The 18,146-nt window shown below is 53.4% G+C and overlaps 1 protein-coding gene across 2 annotated transcripts in view; it reads left to right on the top strand.

Annotated features, from left to right (window-relative positions):
• The window catches only part of KCNQ1 (potassium voltage-gated channel subfamily Q member 1), a 379,885-nt gene that overhangs the window by 186,746 nt on the left and 174,993 nt on the right, over positions 1-18,146 (top strand). The gene's annotated exons all lie outside the window — the stretch shown is intronic.

Below are 18,146 nucleotides of genomic sequence, written 5' to 3'. Positions count from 1 at the left end.
CCACTCACTGCCTGCCCCTCAGCAACCGAGAGCCACTGGCCCCCAGGGGCTAGACCCCACGCTGGGGCACCCAGCAGGGACATAGCAAGGGCATTTCCCACCAAGTTTGGGAACACGATCCTCTTGTTGTGACTTATGGAAAACCGGACTGATTATTTTCCGCTTGCTTCCATGCTCTGAGCATCTGGGAAGATTGTTTTTCTCTCTGAGCCCCCTCCCCTGCCCCCCAAAAGAGAGACGACTTTGTTTTCCGCATTTCCCCGTGGAACCCTGGCCAAGCCACGGGGCAGATGCTGCGGCTGTCCTCAGGGGCTCCTTCAGGTGGAGGAAATGGCTGATTCTCCACGCCTTCCAGTTGGCCTGCCCCCGAGGCACAGCTGGCCTGGGACTGTGCCCGTCCTCCCCCGCCGTCACGGTATCCCCAGGCCAATTCCCGGGGCTCAGCTGTGGTGTGATTCCCCTGCGACGTGACTCCGTGCTCCCAGCTAGGGCACCCCACGCACAGTGACAGCCTGTGCTGGGGCAGTGGGACACTCGGGCCGTCCTGGCTCTGCCCCACTGAGGATTCTCCTGGAGACGTCCGTCTGTGTCAGGATGTCCGCACGGTGCTCACCGTCCTTCCAAGAGTCACTTGCTGGCCTTCTTTCCTTCTCTCCTTGGAGTCAGTGAAGTGTGTTCTGGTTCTCCGGACTCGGGGTCTCCAGGTCGCTCTAATCGTGTGCATCTCTCTCAAGGTGAGGCCCCAGGCTGGCTGCCTTTGCTGCCAGGTGTGGCCTTTGCCTTGCAGATGACTAAGGAAGTCAGGACCCCAACCGCAGGGCCTCCTGGCTGCTCTGTAACCCGAGGACTGGCCGGGCCAGGGAGCCAGAGCGAGAGGGGGACAGGACTGTCTCGAGGTGGTACCATGATCTGACAGGGCCCCCCAGGCTCACAAGGAGCTTGACAGCACCTGTGGATGGCAGGGCACACACAGAAAGCATGCTCAGGTGCAGTGAGAGCCACACAGGGGGCTGGAAAGTAGGGGTTACTCATCCTCGTGGACTCAGCACTGGAGCAAGCTTCCAGGCCACCACTGAAGGAGGGCTCTGAACTCTGGGCCCATCCTGGAGATGACCCAAGAGGCTCACTTGGTAAGTGGGCAAGGGCAGAGGTAGGACTCGTGCTGGGAACCAGGAGCTCTGGGCAGATGCAGGTCGCTGGCATTCCAAGGCAGGGTGTCAGCTTACCCCCTGGCTGAGGCCTGTTGCGAATCTGGGTCACAGTTCAGTCACTCAGTCATGTCCAACTCTTTGCAACCCCGTGAATCGCAGTACGCCGGGCCTCCCTGTCCATTACCAACTCCCGGAGTTCACTCAGACTCACATCTATCAAGTCAGTGATGCTATCCAGCCATCTCATCTTCTGTCGTCCCCTTCTCCTCCTGCCCCCAATCCCTCCCAGCATCAGAGTCTTTTCCAATGAGTCAACTCTTCGCATGAGGTGGCCAAAGTACTGGAGTTTCAGCTTTAGCATCATTCCTTCCAAAGAAATCCCAGGGCTGATCTCCTTCAGAATGGACTGGTTGGATCTCCTTGCAGTCCAAGGGACTCTCAAGAGTCTTCTCCAACACCACAGTTCAGAAGCATCAGTTCTTCGGTGCTCAGCTTTCTTCCCAGTCCAACTCTCACATCCATACATGACCACTGGAAAAACCATAGCCTTGACTAGACGGACCTTTGTTGGCAAAGTAATGTCTCTGCTTTTGAATATGCTATCTAGGTTGGTCATAACTTTTCTTCCAAGGAGTACACGTCTTTTAATTTCATGGCTGAAGTCACCATCTGCAGTGATTTTGGAGCCCAAAAAAATAAAGTCTGACACTGTTTCTACTGTTTCCCCATCTATTTCCCATGAAGTGATGGGACCAGATGCCATGATCTTAGGTTTTCTGAATGATGAGTTTTAAGCCAACTTTTTCACTCTCCTCTTTCACTTTCATCAACAGGCTTTTTAGTTTCTCTTTACTTTCTGCCATAAGGGTGGTGTCATCTGCATATCTGAGGTTATTGATATTTCTCCTGGCAATCTTGATTCCAGCTTGTGCTTCTTCCAGCCCAGCGTTTCTCATGATGTACTCTGCATGTAAGTTAAATAAGCAGGGTGACAATATACAGCCTTGACGTACTCCTTTTCCTATTTGGAACCAGTCTGTTCCATGTCCAATTCTAACTGTTGCTCTGGGGCACAGGAGACCCCAAAGTGTTGTGTGAAAGTCGGGGTTTTGTGGCTGGTGTTTGTAGCACAGGTGGCAGGGCCTGCTTAGAGCAGGGACAGCCAAGAGCCTGCTGGGACCCGGGACCTTCACTGTACTGCTCAGCAACCCCTCCTTGTCCTCCTGGCGCTCTCTTCCTATCAGAGCTCGCTTTCCCTCCCCTCCTACCTGTGGCCCAGCCCCACAAGGCACATACAAGGCGTCACACCCCGGGTGGACGGGGTGGTCACCCATCATCCGTCCAGCTGGGCAATCTTCACCAGCTCCCAGGGCCCTATGAGGCCGCTGCAGGGAGGCCCAGGGTGAGGGTGGTGAAAGACTGGGAGCTGAGGTGACCTAAATCCGAGCTCACAGCTGCCTTGCCTGGTCGCCGCTTTTGAAGAGAGGTCTATGTGTGTTGGTATCTGCAGGGACAAGGTTTCCGGGGAGGCGAGAGGTGGTCCACCTGCCCAGGGAGCCCCAGGAAGCAACTCAAGCTGGTTGAGCTGCGCAGTCAGAGGAACCTGGCCATTCCTTGTCTTCTTCAGGACAGAGGCCGTCTGACCTGACAGCCCCAAGCTCTCTGCCTGCAGTGGGCCTGGGGCATAATCAACCAGAGAGCCTGCGGTGGTCCTAGGGTCGTCACTCCCTGGGTGCAGTCCGTTGGTTATAGGAGAAGGGGCTCCCTCCAGTGCTAGCTGGACCTAGGCCATCCTTCCCCAGGAGGGTCCTCACCCTGGAACCTGTGAAGGCCTTTCCTAGTACAGACCCTGCAGAGGAGCCAGGGGAAGGCAGGTGCTGGACTGAGGGGTCTGCAGTGAAGGCTGGGCTGAAAAGACAGAGTGCAGCAGAAAGGCCTCCTCCAGGCCCTGTGATCTGGTCAAGGTTGAGACAGCAGGGGCTCTGCATGTCCCTGTCCGCAAAGGTCAGGGTCCTGCCTGCAGGAGCCCAGGGAAGGTGGGGTACAGGCACAGTGCAGGAGCCGGCAGTAGAACTTCAGATCCTAGGTACCCCTAGGGCTGGGCTGGGATCCTGGGGCTAAGGGCTGGGCCAAGGCGCCACCCCCACCATGGCAGGGGAAGGAGGCAGCAGTGATGGGCACCACACTTACTCTGGGCTGTGGCAGCCCGCAGGGCAGTGGGGGGAAGATGGCCAGGCCTCAGTGTCCACGCCGGGCCGCATTCCTCTGCATCCCGCATAGCCTGCCTGCTGATTGATGCCCCTAAGTAAACTCAGCTCCAGCAGCTTGGGGACCCATCTCAGCTCCTGCAGGCAGCTCAGACCCATGGACTCCATGCAGGGGAGAGAGATGCACACCCTGGACTGTGTGCAAAGGACTGGGGATGTGCACAGGGGTCTCACAGGGGCCAGAGTGGGTGGGAGGCAGTTACTGAAAAACAGATCCATTTTTCTTCAGCATTTGACTGAATGTTAAATGTATTACCATGTTGGGACAGTTCCAGAATTCAAATTAAAAGCATAAATAAAGACACATTTTGTTTCCATCTCAAGCTCTCCCCGCCCGCGGGGCCCCAGGGAGGTGAGGTCACTGCAGCATTGATTACGGGATGGTCCCCGGGGCTGGGCGAAGCTCCTCTTTCCGGGGCCTGTTGGCCATTGGTGGAGCGAGGGGTCAGGGGAGTGGGGGTCAGTGAGCCAGCCTGGTGCAACCTAGGGAGTCGTCAGCGAGCTGGGGTCAGGGTCCAGAGGGCTGGGGAGAGAGAGTGGCTCTGGCCACGTAAGCTCCACGGGCAGGCCCCCAGGCCCACTCACAGCTCTGGATAGCCAGGCCACAGGCTCACCCACACCTCTCAGGCAGATGCAAGGGAGCTTGTCTGCCCTTGGGCCCCCACCCTGAGCCTTGCCACGAGGCTGCCATGGAAGAAGTGTGAGGCAGGAGACAAGGCATCTAGGGCATGGGGCAGGGGGCAGGGAAACCCTGCTAGGGGCTCTTGCCCACTGTGGGGAGGGCCACCCCGTGTCCATCCCTGTGCCTTGCACATGGTGTCCCACCTGGAACATCCCTGTCACTCATCAGCAGCCATCAGATTCCCACTCATTTCTCCAGCGTCCTCACAGCCCTCCTCCCTTCAAGGAGGCCCAGGACGCCCCCAGGCCAGGCTGCCACATCCTCCTCCAGCCCCTGAGGCCCTCTGTATTGGCTCCCTGAACCCTTGTTCGGGGCCTGGGTCTCTTTCGGGGTACCTGTCTACCAGGACCCTCATGTTTGGCTCCCCCAGGCCTCTCCTTGTCTGGCACCCCTCAAACCCCAGGCTGTTAGAGCTCCAGGACTATGGCTCCCGCCTCAAAGCAGACAGGGTCCCCCAGCCAGGGCCCAGCCAGCGCCTCCCAAGGAAGAGATGAAGCAGGGGCTGTGGGCGCCTCAGTGCTGCTAGATGCAGGGCCAGGGTAGCTGGGTCAGGACCGGCCTTGGGTCGGCATCTGTGGCTCTGGGCTCCAAGGCTGTGTGTTGGGAAGTCCTCCCCACAGCTGCCGAGTCAGCCAGGACTGGCCTGGCATTCACACCCACCCCAGTGGTTGCACGTGAATACCCACGGCAGGTGGTTCCAGAGCCAGACCCTCTGTGCGCACACCAGTCTCTGGTCTTCCAGAAGGGCCCCTCCTCTCTTCTGTCATGGCCTCCCAGGTAGGCAGGACCCAGCTCTCTTTAACCAGCCACCCCTCTGTCCTGCTCTGCAGGGGGAGAGTCTGGTTAGCACCCTGTACACCAAGACAGGCATGGGGAAGACCAAGAACCTTCTAGGGAAGAAAGGCAGAGGGAAGGCGGGGCCAAGGCTGGGGCCCCACAGAACAACCGCCAGGTGACCGTGAGTGCAGACACACGCACACACGCCCGGCGAGCATGGACTCGCAGGCCTCCTTCGGCATGACAGCCTTGAGATCCTTGAGCAAAACCAGCCCTGCGTGCGTTAATTAGAATTTCCATGTCTTCAACTTTCTCCTGGACCCTGCAGAATCTCACGCCAAAACGTTCAAGTTTCTCTTTTCCAGCGAGGCCGCTGTGGCCTGGCTTTCATCCACATCACTGCTAACGTCTCCTGAAATCTGCGTTTGTCAGCGAGGCCAGGGCCAGCCCCATGCCTTCTGGAAACAAGGGCAAATGTCACAAGGCTTGGTCCCGCACTCCGTTCCCTGGACCAGGGTACTAGCTCTCTTGGCGGTACCAGGTTTGCCTGGGACATTTCAGAGACACCCAGGGCCCACTGCAGCCCACACCCATGGACCCCGGGGGCGCCAGGCACGGCGCCTGTGAATGCCCAAGCCCCTTGCTCTGTTTCTCACCCTGCAAACTGTGGTGGGAAAGGACTGCGAGGCCTTGCTGGGGCCAGCAGCCAGGGGGATAAAGGAGGGGGCTTGCCAGGAACAGATGAGGCTAGTTTGTCTTTCCAGACCAGTGTCCTCTTGTTGGAGCTCCAGACCACCTCTGTCTGCACGAGGTGCCAAGGAAGCCCCGTGGGAGCCCGCCCGGGAGGGCTGTGCAAAGCTGCATGAGTCACAGGCTCCCCGTCAGAGCCTCACAGCCCCGGCCAGGCGCAAAGCTGTCTCCGAAATGCATGGGGGGATTAAATGTTCTCCTAATTAAATTACAAGCGAGGCGGAGTGGCTCAGTGGGAACAACGAGGGACTGGAGATCGGATGCCCTTCATCTGGCGCCCAGCCAGTCCTGGCCCAGCTGTGGGCCGGCTCCAAGCCCCCCAACCTCTGGGAGCCTCACTTCCTTTGTGAGCACGAGAGGAGGATGCAGCCCATCGGCTGGGGCTGGCTACCCTGGGGAGTGGGGCCATGGTCTGGGAGGAAGGCCCAGAGGCAAGCAAGGGGACTTCTTACTGCCTTAGGCGCCATCGATAACCCCAGGCCTCGGCACGTTCAGGGCCCGCTCGGCTATCTCTGCGACACAGGTCCGCAGCAAGGGCGGCATGGACCATGGGCAGTGTTAAGGAGGATGTTAAGGAAGAGAAGGCCCACACCCTAGGGGCGGCAGGAGGAGAGGACTTCACAAATGGCACTGGTGTTGATGGAGAGACATTTTTGACTGTCAGGGAGTCCCACACAGCTCCCTCCTATGCTTTGCTTGAACCTGGAAGGGGAGACTGAGTCCCAGGGCAGCCTGACCAGGAAGCCTGAGGTGGGGATCCCTTGAGCCAGGGGTAGGAGTTTAGGGCAGATCCAGCCCCTCTGCAGGCCTGCACTGTCCATCTCTCAAGTTAAAAGGCTTGTCCTTATATAGAGGACATTGTTTTCAACTTTTTAGTTGAAGTATGAAGCACACAGGTCTCAGGGTACTGCCTCGTGCATTTTCACCCCCTGGGACTTGTGACACCAGCCCCCAAGTGAGGCAACAGAACCTAGCAGAAGCCCCTAGGTTCCCCCTTTCTGTCACCAACACCCAAGAGTAAGCAAGTCCCAGCTCCCAGCAACAGGACCAGCTCTGCCTGTTCTTGAACTTTTCAGCAATAGACTCCTACAGTGCACACACATATGTCCGACTCCCTGTGAGCTGCACAGTCTGGCTGAAGAGAGCGGGGCCTCCCTCTCCCCTGGCTGGCTGGCACCCCGCTGTGTGAAGGGCCTACCCCTCCTTTATCCCTTCTCCTCTGACGGCCACTTGGACTGTTTCCAGTACAGCGTTGTTATCATCATTGCTGAGAATATTCTGTCTAGGCTCTTTGGGGAACGCGTGGGCTGCCTTCTGGTGAGTATGTTGCCAGGTCATCAGATGAGCTTGTTGACTTTGAGTACACACGGCCTCACAGCTGCCCAAAGTGGGCATACGTGTCCACTGCCACCAGTGGCGGCAGGGCATTCTGGCTGCTCCATATCCTAACACTTCTCACACAATGGCGGGTGTCTAATGGCATCAAACTGTGATTTTTAACTTGCAGTAATAGCTATGGGCTTCCCTGGTGACTCAGGAGTAAACAGTCTGCCTGTCAATGCACGTTCGATCCCTGGGACGGGAAGATCCGGTGGGGGAGGAAATGGCAACCCACTCCAGTATTCTTGCCTGGAGAATCCCATGGACATAGGAGCCTGGCAGGCTATGGTCAGTCCACAGGGTCACAAACAGCAGGGCAGAACTTAGTGACTAACAACGACAAAGTCGGTGGCTAACGCAGCTGAGCCCTTTTCACGTTGTTATTATTTAGTTGATTACTGTCCTTTGTAAAATGCCCATGTTGGCGGCCCATTTCCTTTTGGGTTGCCTTTTCTTCTGATTTGTGGGCGTTCTTCATCCTGGATATGAGTCGCTGGTCTGATACATGTATGTTCATTCCAAAGAAGCAACACCACTCCCTCTGCGGGTTGCCCTTTTCCTCTCTTGAGGGTGTCTTTTGATGAACACTAGGTCTTAATTTTAATGTCATCCAGTTAATCAAACATTTCCTTTCTGGTGAGTGCTATTTGTATCCTCTTTAAGAAACTTTGACTACTCCAAGGTCATAAAGATAATTGTTTTTTTCCTAAAGTTTTATTAGTTCACCTTTCACATGTAGATCTGCAATCTGCCTGGAATCAATTTTTGCATCCAATGTGAGGCTGAGGTCAAGGCAGTTTTCCCCCATTTGGATATCCAGTTTGACTCAGCACCCTTTATTGAAAAGACCGCCCTTCTCCACTGCCCTACCAGATAAGCACCATTATAAAGCAGCTCCCGGTCTACACGTGGTTGTTTGTGGATCCTATGCACTTCGTCGGTCAGATTTTTATAGTTTTTCTTGCCAGGGCTGTTTCATTGTCAGTACAGTTTGATCCCAGCTCTGGATAGCTGGTCATGCAAGCTCCAGCCAGTTCTCCTGCCCTGCGTGGCTGTCTCTGTGTGGCACCTCTATCCATCCACGTGCCAGTCTCCACAGGAAACTTCTAATAGGTAGGCCGGCTCCCTATCTAGATAGGGAGGACAAACAGCTTTACTACCCTGAGTCTTCACAACTGTGTTCTTGACGTGTCCCTCATTTGTTAAGGTCCTCTTTCATTTCTTCTACCATGTCCTGTAGTTTTCAGGGCAGTGGCCAAGCATACCTTTGTTGGAGAGTTATTCCTTGTTAGCTGGTGTTTGTTATGGGTTTACCAAGGCTGGGAACGTTGCCCACCAGGGAACTCTGACCACCCTGGGCCATTTCCTCCTGCGTGTGGGATGCTAGGGCAGTCAGCTCACTTCTCTGAGCCTCAGTGTCCTCTTGTAGACACGAGGGACGCATGTCATGGTGCTGGTGTTAGCCTTCGAAGAGATGGGGTCAGGCATCTAGCTGTGTGCCTGCTTCGGGAAAGTGTGTGATAGATGTCAGACCGTGTGAAACGTCGCCTTGTGATGAGAGGTCCCGTGGGGACGCCCCTTACTTGGCCTGAGAGCTTCTGAAACGGCCGGGTCCCAAGTCTCCACAGGGCACAGAGGAGGTCGGTGTGTCACCATCACACGCCATCCCTGTTTCATGAGATGCACCTTGCTGCTGCTGTCCTGTCGCTCAGTCGTGTCCAGCTCTTTGCAACCCCATAGACCGCAGCACGCCAGGCTTCCCTGTCTTTCATCATTTCCCGGAGTTTGATCAAACTCATGTCCATCGAGTTGGTGATCCCATCCCACCATCTCGTCCTCTGTCGTCCCCTTCTCCTCCTGCCTTCAATCTCTCCCAGCATCAGATGCAACTAGAAAGCCAGAATCCACTGTCTCTCATCCCAGGGCACGGGGCTCACGAGCTGTGCTGTCAGTGGAGGGAGAAACCCGACACCTGCTCTTCTCACTCCACTCTTGGAGGGGATGCAGAGGACCATACCCCAGAGCAGCCACAAGTGCCCCAGCGTGCCTCTGCCCTCTGTTCTCATCACAGCTGGGCTCACCTGCTGAGGATGACATCCATCTTCAAGCAGAGCAAGGACCAGGGCAGGCACAAGGTCTGCCTTCGCCCAGGACCGCATTTGGCAGGGAAGGGAGATGCCACGGTAGTGCTCAGGTTCTGAGCGGCTCAAAGGCAGCGTGGCCCCAATGTGGAGGTGGTGTTCACAGCCCACATGGCTTTCAGGTGCTTAGCAGAGGGTGAGCCCCTGTCATCCATGTCTCGTGTCAGGGGTGGGAGGGGACACTGCAGCTGGCTGAGACCAAAGCTTGAGTCCTCGGTGGGGCCCTCAGAGGATGCCTGGTGAGTCAGTCCCCTGACTCATGGAAAGATGGATCTTGCCACCTTGAACCTGGGAGGGTGAGGGGTACCCAGGCCTGCAGACCACTCTGGGGCAGCGCTGACCTGGCCTTCCAGAGTGCCAGAGCTTCTCAGGCTTCTCCAGCGCCCCTCCATCTAGCATTCATTCTTTAAGATTTACAGGCCCTCTTGGGACAATGCAGGTGTCCTCGGCAATGACTGGCTAGCAGAGAGAGGTCTGGCCTGCCTCTGGGAGTGCCAGGTGGAGGGAAGAGGAAGAAAAGATGGAGGCAGAGGGAGACAGGAGTCCAGGGCCAACCTGAGTCTGGCAGCCACGGCATCCCGCCCTCCCCACAGATCCAGTCATGACCCCACGATGGCTGTGATTTTCCCAGGAAGTGCTCTCTTCACGAGGGCAGTGGTCCCAGAGGCTCACAGTGAAGACAGCTCGGGAAGGATCGTGGTGCAGAGCAGGGATACCCTCGGCGTTCACAGGCAAGGTCTTCCACTACAGTCAGCACAAGAATAGCTTAGTAGGGGTTTACATCAAGCTCTGAGAAGGGAATTTGGCGGGGGGGTGGGGGGGGGGCAGTTCAAAGAATTTTCAAAGGTAATGTTGACTCTACCTGATTTGTCTTCCAAGACCTTGGAACTGGGCCATCACACAAGATCAGACTACACTGCACTCAGAATACCACTCATGCCATAGCTGTGCCCCCTGGGAAACTGGGGCACACAGCAGAGTGGCCTCACAAAGCAGGAGAAGACATCTGGGGACTGGAGGGGGTATGTAAGGTTGTTCACGGCACCGGCTACACACACAGTACTTTCGGTGTTCTTCCCCATAGCCTCACCTGTGGTTATGGGCAAGACTGATGCCCTCAGAGAGCCAGCCCCGGAAGAGGTGGTGGGCAGCACTGGGCAGCCAGCTACTGGTCCTCGGCTTTACCCAGCTGACCTCTGTATCTGCGTATAAAGTTCAGGGCAAGGGCACACTGGGACCTCTGGCTTCATCCCTTGAGCACACCCTGGGTGTGTCCTCTGGCCCAGCTCGGTCTGCATGGGCGCCCAGTGTCTCCACTCCTGGGCTGGGATGGGGCAGCTGTCCTCAGGCCCAGGGGACCTTTCTTTCCCTACTTAATCTCTTCTCTTGGGCCTTTCACAGGTGGGCTTGTTTTTCAATGTTTTCTTTAGGTTCATGTCCAGATTTGTGAAGTTAAATTGAATCTCTTCCCATTTGAAACACCTGAATGCTTTTTTTCCTGCTCTTCTCTTTGAACTGCCACATGAAACCCCCAGCTAGGTGTGTGGGCTCCAGGTGGAAGCTCGTAGGGGCCTGGCTGCAAGGCCAGGGTCAAAAGCTGGGGCTGCCTCAGGTGGAGCAATGCTCAGAAAGACTGGCTCCCAGCCTCAATGAACTTGGGGCAGTGTGTGTGCAAGCGTCAGGGGCAGGACTGTCCCCAGGGGCTCCAAGGGCCTCACCTGAGATGCTCTCCCAGTGACCCCTCGCTCTGTGGCAGTGCCTGAAGGCTTGGTGCTAATGGGCCCCCCTCCATCACTGGCCTGTCTCATGCACTGGGAAATGGACTTGGTCAGACCACACGGTCTAGGTCTAAGGTGGGAAAATATGCCTGCAGATGTCAGGAGATGGAGTGTGGGAAACGGGAGCCCCAAGACCAAAGACAGAGGACCTTGCTCAGCTGCTAGCAGAGCCAGGTAGGCACTCAGCTCCGAACTCTGAACCCTATGCTCTTTTGCAGTCCCAAAGCAGCCTGTCTCCTCGAGTGGGCCCTGCCTCCATCCCACACCAGTCCCGGCCAACTTCCTTCATCACCTGGGCCAAGTGACCTCAGTCCTAGGGGGTTGGTTGGGGTACTCTCCTGAGACCCATGCCTCAGTCACTCAAGGCCTTCAGCCTGGCCATGCCCTGCCCATTAGCTCTCTGCTTCCCCCACACCCAGGGACAGGAAAGCATCCCCCAGTTAACTCTGCTGCAGGCCAGGCCTAGAAGGAGAGATTGGTGGAGCCGAGTCAGCACAAGAGAAACATTGAAACTCGGGGTCAGAAAGTACAGTCAACTTAGTCTCTGGGCCACCTCAGGACCTCATACTTATCCAGGAGACCCACATGGGTAAGGCCAAGACAAGGATGCTGCCTTTCCCAAACCAGGCAGGAGGGTCAGACAGCTGTGAGAAAGGTCAGAAGCCCAACTTGAGACTCCAGGTGCAGGGGGAAAAACTGTGGCCTTCTCCCCAGGTAGCAACGCAGGCCACCCCTTATGAAAACAGTCCTGTGAGCACATGAAGGGCACGGTCTGAGGAGAGTGGAGCTTGACCTTTGTTTAGCAATGGACACTCTGCGGGGGCACCAGGCCTCCCTCTGCACTGAGCCCCTAAAATGCCATAAATGCTGCTGCTCATCACAGTCCTCATTGACTCTGATCATCTGTGGAAATATCACTCTCTCCGTCTGATGCCACCTGGCCACACAGGTGCAAGTCCCAGTGACTCGGGAAGCTGAGTGTAACCAGCCAGCCCACCATGTGAGGCTGATCACGGACTTGTCTCATTTACTGGGGTTGGTGTTGGGCTCCGCCTGTCAATGTTTAACTCCTGAGGAGGCCGACCTTGGGGCTGGAGAGGCTCAGACTGCAGAGAGGAGAGCGGCTCCTTTCTGCTGTGTGTGTGCAGGGACCCTGGGGTGGGGAGGGGCAGTGTCAGCTCACAGCAAGCAGAGCACAAGCTGGAAGGAAGAGGGCCTTCGGCGTGAGCTCCGCCCCACGGTGTGCCGGGAAAGGGCGGGGCGTGCAGTCCCCCCACCACCGCCCCCACCCCATAGGTGACAGTGGGCCCCAGCAGGATGCGCAGCTCTGAGGACCCCTCCGTGGTTTGCGGCGGCTTCAGACCTGGGGTGCATGGGTGCCTCATTTGCAATTGCTGGTTGCCCCACAAGGGCCTGGCCTAGGTCTCCCCGCTGGTGGGGAGGAAGGTGTGGGAGCTGGTTTGCCGGGGCCACCCAGTGTGGGCTCAGGAAGGGAAGGAATGTGACTGAGGCCGGGTGTGGCTGAGGAGAGTGCAGCCAGTTGTGGGTTTTTCCTGGGGCCGAGATAGACGTGAGCAGAGATGGAGGCCCCTCTCTCTCTGCCCCCACCACACACACTAGGACCTTTCTTCAGCGTGCGGCTGTGGAGCTGCAGGCCAAGGACACCCTCTGGAAATCTGAATTCCATTCGCTCTTGGCAAAGAACAGCTTCCTGCTTGGGGAAGGTGTGCGCGTGTGTGCGCGCGTGTGCACACAGGGCCGTGGGGGCTGGCAGAGGGAGAGGCACGTGGGTGGAGCGATGTTTGATGAGACGTGTAAGGTGACCCCAGTATTTCCCGGCACTGGATGGCACTTGCTCCTCCATCCGGAGGAGCTAAGACAAACACCTGGGGCGGCTGAATCAGAAACGTGCAGGCTGCGCTGCCTTTGAAATAGGCTCTGGCTTAAAACAGTCACGGCAAAACATGCCTTTGAATCTGAAAGCCAGGACTTTTGCAAAATAATTCAAAAAGTTTGTTGAACCTTAAACCTTTCCTGATGATTCCTTCCTTCTGAAGTTAACTCGTTAAAGTTGCTCCAATCCCAGCCTGGTGCCAGACCAGCTTCCTGGAAACGCTCGCCAACTGCTGGCCTTTGGAAAGACTTGTCACCCTAATAGCTGTTTAAAAAAAAAAAAAAAAAGCTCCCTGGGCACCTTGGCTGCAGGGTCTGAAAAGTCCTTTGTGTTCGCTCCAGCTGCAGAGCCATTCCAGGCCCCGCTCCTGGGGCTGACTGGAGCTGTCTCTCTTCGTTTCCTCTTACAGTGGCGGGTGCTGGGCTGGCTTCTTCCCGCCCAGCTTCTCTGCCAACGGTGTATCCAGGCCTCCCCACACGGAGGTGGGGGCCAGGACATCCAGGGCAGAGCCCTTGGAGAGGGTGGGTGTGGGCATGTCCCAAGAGGGTCACCAGCCAGAACGTCTCTCTGTTTCTTCTCCCCAGAGGGAGAGATCAGGGCCCCCTCCCAGGTCAACACTGTGTCACTTCCCCGGAAAACCCAGGACCCAGCCAGTTCCCAAGCAGCGTGGCTTCAGAAGTGAAGACAGCATGCCCCCCCACCCCTCCCAGAGCAGTGTTTCGGCAACATAAAGCCTGAATGTAAAATGAGGTCTAAGCTGTAGTTTAAAGAAGAGTTTAAAATGTGAATATGGGTTGGAAAATATTTAGACTAACACAGATATTAGGCGAATCAACAGAAAAATGTACTAAGCATTGTCACTGTCGCACTAATCAAAATCAAAGATTACCTGAAAATGGAAGAAAAGTTACATAAAAACTTGAGCCTTTAATGAGACACAGCAGTCAGAACATGTACGGCGTTCACTCCTCTAAAAATCACTCCTCGCAAACTTCCATGACGACAAAACCTATGTAGCATTTCATTTCCTAGGAGAGCCTTGTTGGTCTGCAGACGGGTGGAGGGCACCCCTTCCCATCAGAGGGGGGCGGGGGCGCTCCCTGCTCTCACTCGGGCTCTGCCTCTCCCTGTCAAAAACCTCTTTGTGCAGGAGCAGCCCTGCTCCTCGGAGGGACATGAACCAGAGCCCACAGCACCGCGCCACCGCGCTCCACAGCCCACCAGCCCGGCCCTGCAGCGGGGGCTGCTCGGTCACAGCCTGGCAGAACTTCTGCAGGAACTGCAGCACGCCCTTCTTGCCCTATTAAGATGTTGCTCTTAAAAAGTAATAATAACGTAGCTTTACACATGCTAGGGAAAACAGATGCAGTATACAAAGGGAAAATGGCAAAAAATCAGGTTGTCCCCACCCCAACCCTGACTTCCTAAGTTTCCTTCCCTAAAGGTTACTGCTGTCCAAGCTTCCCATTGTATTTTTCAGTGTGTTATCTGGGCAAACGTATTCATAATCTACCTCCTTTTCACTCAAGTGGTAGCATATATTATTTAGCTGCAGTCTGCCTTTCTGACTTCATACAGGCATGCCAGACTTCTTTTTGAGCTGCCCAGACAAGCTTGGTTTATCACGGGGCAGTGCTCCTGAGGGGCACCTTTATCCTGCAGCGTTGTTTGTGTACACACAAGAACAGGTGACAGCTGGAGCGCTGCTTTCTCGTGAGTGAGCTTCTAGGATCCTTGAGAGAACGTGGTCTCTGCTCTCGGTCCACTGGACTGGGCTTTCCCCAAATGCGACTGTACTCCTGGAGCACTAGTCTTTGTGGCATCGGTTCTGTTGCTGGTGAACACGGGGACCCAGCCACCTGAAAAAGGCATGTAGGTGGCGGGGTGGGAGGCCTGTGAGGAGGCTGAAGAACATCATGTTGAGTGTTAACCAGTGAGCCTTCCATCAAAGAATGCACAGATGGGCTGCTCAGTAAAGCCTGATGAAGGCCCTGAGCGTTTTCAAGGGCAACACTGCCTTGACTGCAGCTGGCAGGAGGTGGCCAACAGTTCCTTGCTTGATGATCTGGGCAGGAAGCAACCCCAGGGCATCTGAAGAGAATGGAGCCCTGGTCAGTGCACTGGGCAGGGGCCCTGTCTCTGTGGACATCATGCTATAAGGAAACCCTTCAGCTTTCAGTAGCGAGCCCTCTCATTTCTCCATAAGCACGCAGCCCCAGTGTGCACTGTTCAGAGAGAAGATGCCTGTGTGTTCTGGAGATGGATCTATATTAAGACATCTAGTGCTTCTCCTGTTTATTAACAGCTGCAGAGCATTCTGTTGTGCCATAATGTATGGAACAAGTCCCCTATTGACAGATGTATAGGGCATCCAAAGACAGCCATTAACTATTCAAATATTCACTAATGAACTGCCTGATTTTGAAATTAGTCCCTCTGAAATGTCCCTCCCCACTGAACACTGTTGTTTCTCCCTACCCGTCTTATGCCTGTTCTACCTCTGTTGACTGAGTCACCTAGGCTGTCTCTTATCAAATAAGGACAACATAAACTATGAATAAGAACTGTAAACCTTGTCAAGATACGAGATTTCATGAAGTTAAGGGAAATGAAACTGACGAATCTCTCTTCAGAGATTAGACAATTAGGCAGAGTTAAAGCATTTACCAACTGAAGAGAAAAGCAACGCTGATACCTAGAAAACCATTTCAAAGGGGTGCAAAAGAAATAATAAAAGATTAAGAGTGGCCCCTTGGTGAAGCCATGAAGCCCTACCTTCTATAAAACTGAGCCTCTGTGTGAAAGTGCTCCCAGAGTCCATTATGAAGTGAGAGGTGCCCTGCTGCGATGTCATGCTACATCTTACAACATTCCATCAGAACCTCTCTCAATGCATTTTTTCTAATGAGGAGGTATCTGCAATTATGACAACGTATATATAGGACAATATGATTTTCCAGACTATTATTACTACTCCTCAAGGTAACTTCCCAATCAAATCTATTTTTCATGAAATGTTGGTCTCCGTTATAAGTGCATTCACTTCAAGAGGCCCACTGTCCCCCATTCCCAGCAAGGTTAAGATATTTGTACATGTTTTGATAAGATACTACCAAATAAACGCTTGTGCCCATTTACACTACGGTGAATATTGTGCAAACATGCCCGTCTTCCCACACCTTCACCAACAACTGCTACTCACTAGTAGTCACAGCTTCCAGCTTCATTACTTTGGTTGATAAGACATGGTGTACTGGAGTTTCCATTTATATTTCTTTTACTATAAATGAGGTGTTTATCTCTTTAAATCAGTAAACATTTGCTTTTTCTTCTCTGTGAACCATCTCTCCATACCTTTTTTAATATCCCTTTTTACTAATTTATAGGAATTCTGTCTTACATGTTGAAAACATTTTATCCCAATTTTCCTTCATCTTTTAGCTTCTAGATTTTTCTGCTGGCAGGACTTTTAAACTTGAGGATTTTTTGCTTTTGTTTATTGTTTTGCATTTCTTATATTTTATTAAAAGTTGAATTTCTTTCTGTGAGTCAGAAGCCAGATGCATTTTCTTTTCATACGCTGTTCAAGTTTTTGGTCCATTTTCTCCCTATGGGCTTCAGAATTTTTAAATTCTGACATAGTCAACCTTGGCAGTCTTTTGTGATGTGAAATTCTTGTCTTAAATTTTGAAAAAACTTCTGAGATTGTTTTAGTAAGTTCTCCTGTGTTTTCTTTTGTCATCTTGTTTTTCACAGTAAAAAATTTTAATTGATACATGGTTAATTATGGTGTTGTGTTAGTTTCAAGCATACAGCAAAGTGAAAGTGATTCAATCACACACACACACACACACATTTTTTTTTCAAATTCTTTTCCTTTATAGGTTAGTTCAGTTCAGTCACTCGGTCATGTCCGACTCTTTGCGACCCCATGAATCACAGCATGCCAGGCCTCCCTGTCCATCGCCAACTCCCAGAGTTCACTCAAACTCATGTCTGTCGAGTCGGTGATGCCATCCAGCCATCTCATCCTCTGTCGTCCCCTTCTCCTCCTGCCCCCAATCCCTCCCAGCATCAGGGTCTTTTCCAATGAGTCAACTCTTTGCATGAGGTGGCCAAAGTACTGGAGTTTCAGCTTTAGCATCAGGCCTTCCAATGAACAGCCAGGACTGATCTCCTTTAGGATGGACTGGTTGGACCTCCTTGCAGTCCAAGGGACTCTCAAAGAGTCTTCTCCAACACCACAGTTCAAAAGCATCAATTCTTCGGTGCTCAGCTTTCTTCACAGCCCAACTCTCACATCCATACACGACCACTGGAAAAACCATAGCCTTGACTAGACAGACCTTTGTTGGCAAAGTAATGTCTCTGCTTTTGAATATGCTATCTAGGTTGGTCATAACTTTTCTTCCAAGGAGTAAGCGTCTTTTAATTTCATGGCTGCAGTCACCATCTGCAGTGATTTTGGAGCCCCCAAAAATAAAGTCTGACACTGTTTCCACTGTTTCCCCATCCATTTCCCATGAAGTGATGGGACCAGATGCCATGATCTTATAGGTTATTATGAGTATAATTCCCTGTGCTATACAGTAGGTCCTTATTGTTTACTTATTTTATATATAGCAGTGTGCATATGTTAATCTCAAATTCCTAATTGATCTCTTCCCTGCCCCACTATCCTTTTGATAACTGTAAGTTTGCTATCTATGTCTGTAAGTCTATTTCTATTTTGTAAATAAGTTCACTTGTGTCATTTTTTTAATATTCTACATATGTAGAATATCACTTATGGGATATCAATGTTTTGTCTTTGTCTGACTTACTTTCAGTTCAGTTCAGTTGCTCAGTCGTGTCTGACTCTTTGCGACCCCATGAATTACAGCACACCAGGCCTCCCTGTCCATCATCAACTCCTGGAGTTCACTCAAACTCACGTCCATCGAGTCGGTGATGCCATCCAGCCATCTCATCCTGTCGTCCCCTTTTCCTCCTGCCCACAATCCCTCCCAGCATCAGAGTCTTTTCCAATGAGTCAACTCTTCGCATGAGGTGGCCAAAGTATTGGAGTTTCAGCTTTAGCATCATTCCTTCCAAAGAATACCCAGGACTGATCTCCTTCAGAATGGACTGGTTGGACCTCCTTGCAGTCCAAGGGACTCTTAAGAGTCTTCTCCAACACCATAGTTCAAAAGCATCAATTCTTCGGTGCTCAGCTTTCTTCCCAGTCCAACTCTCACATCCATACATGACCACTGGAAAAACCATAGCCTTGACTAGACAGACCTTTGTTGGCAAAGTAATGTCTCTGCTTTTGAATATGCTATCT

Source organism: Bos javanicus, chromosome 29 (genome assembly GCF_032452875.1).
Source record: "Bos javanicus breed banteng chromosome 29, ARS-OSU_banteng_1.0, whole genome shotgun sequence".
Lineage (NCBI taxonomy): Eukaryota > Metazoa > Chordata > Mammalia > Artiodactyla > Bovidae > Bos > Bos javanicus.
Note: the sequence above shows the minus strand (reverse complement) of the source record. Positions and strands in the feature narration are given on the sequence as shown.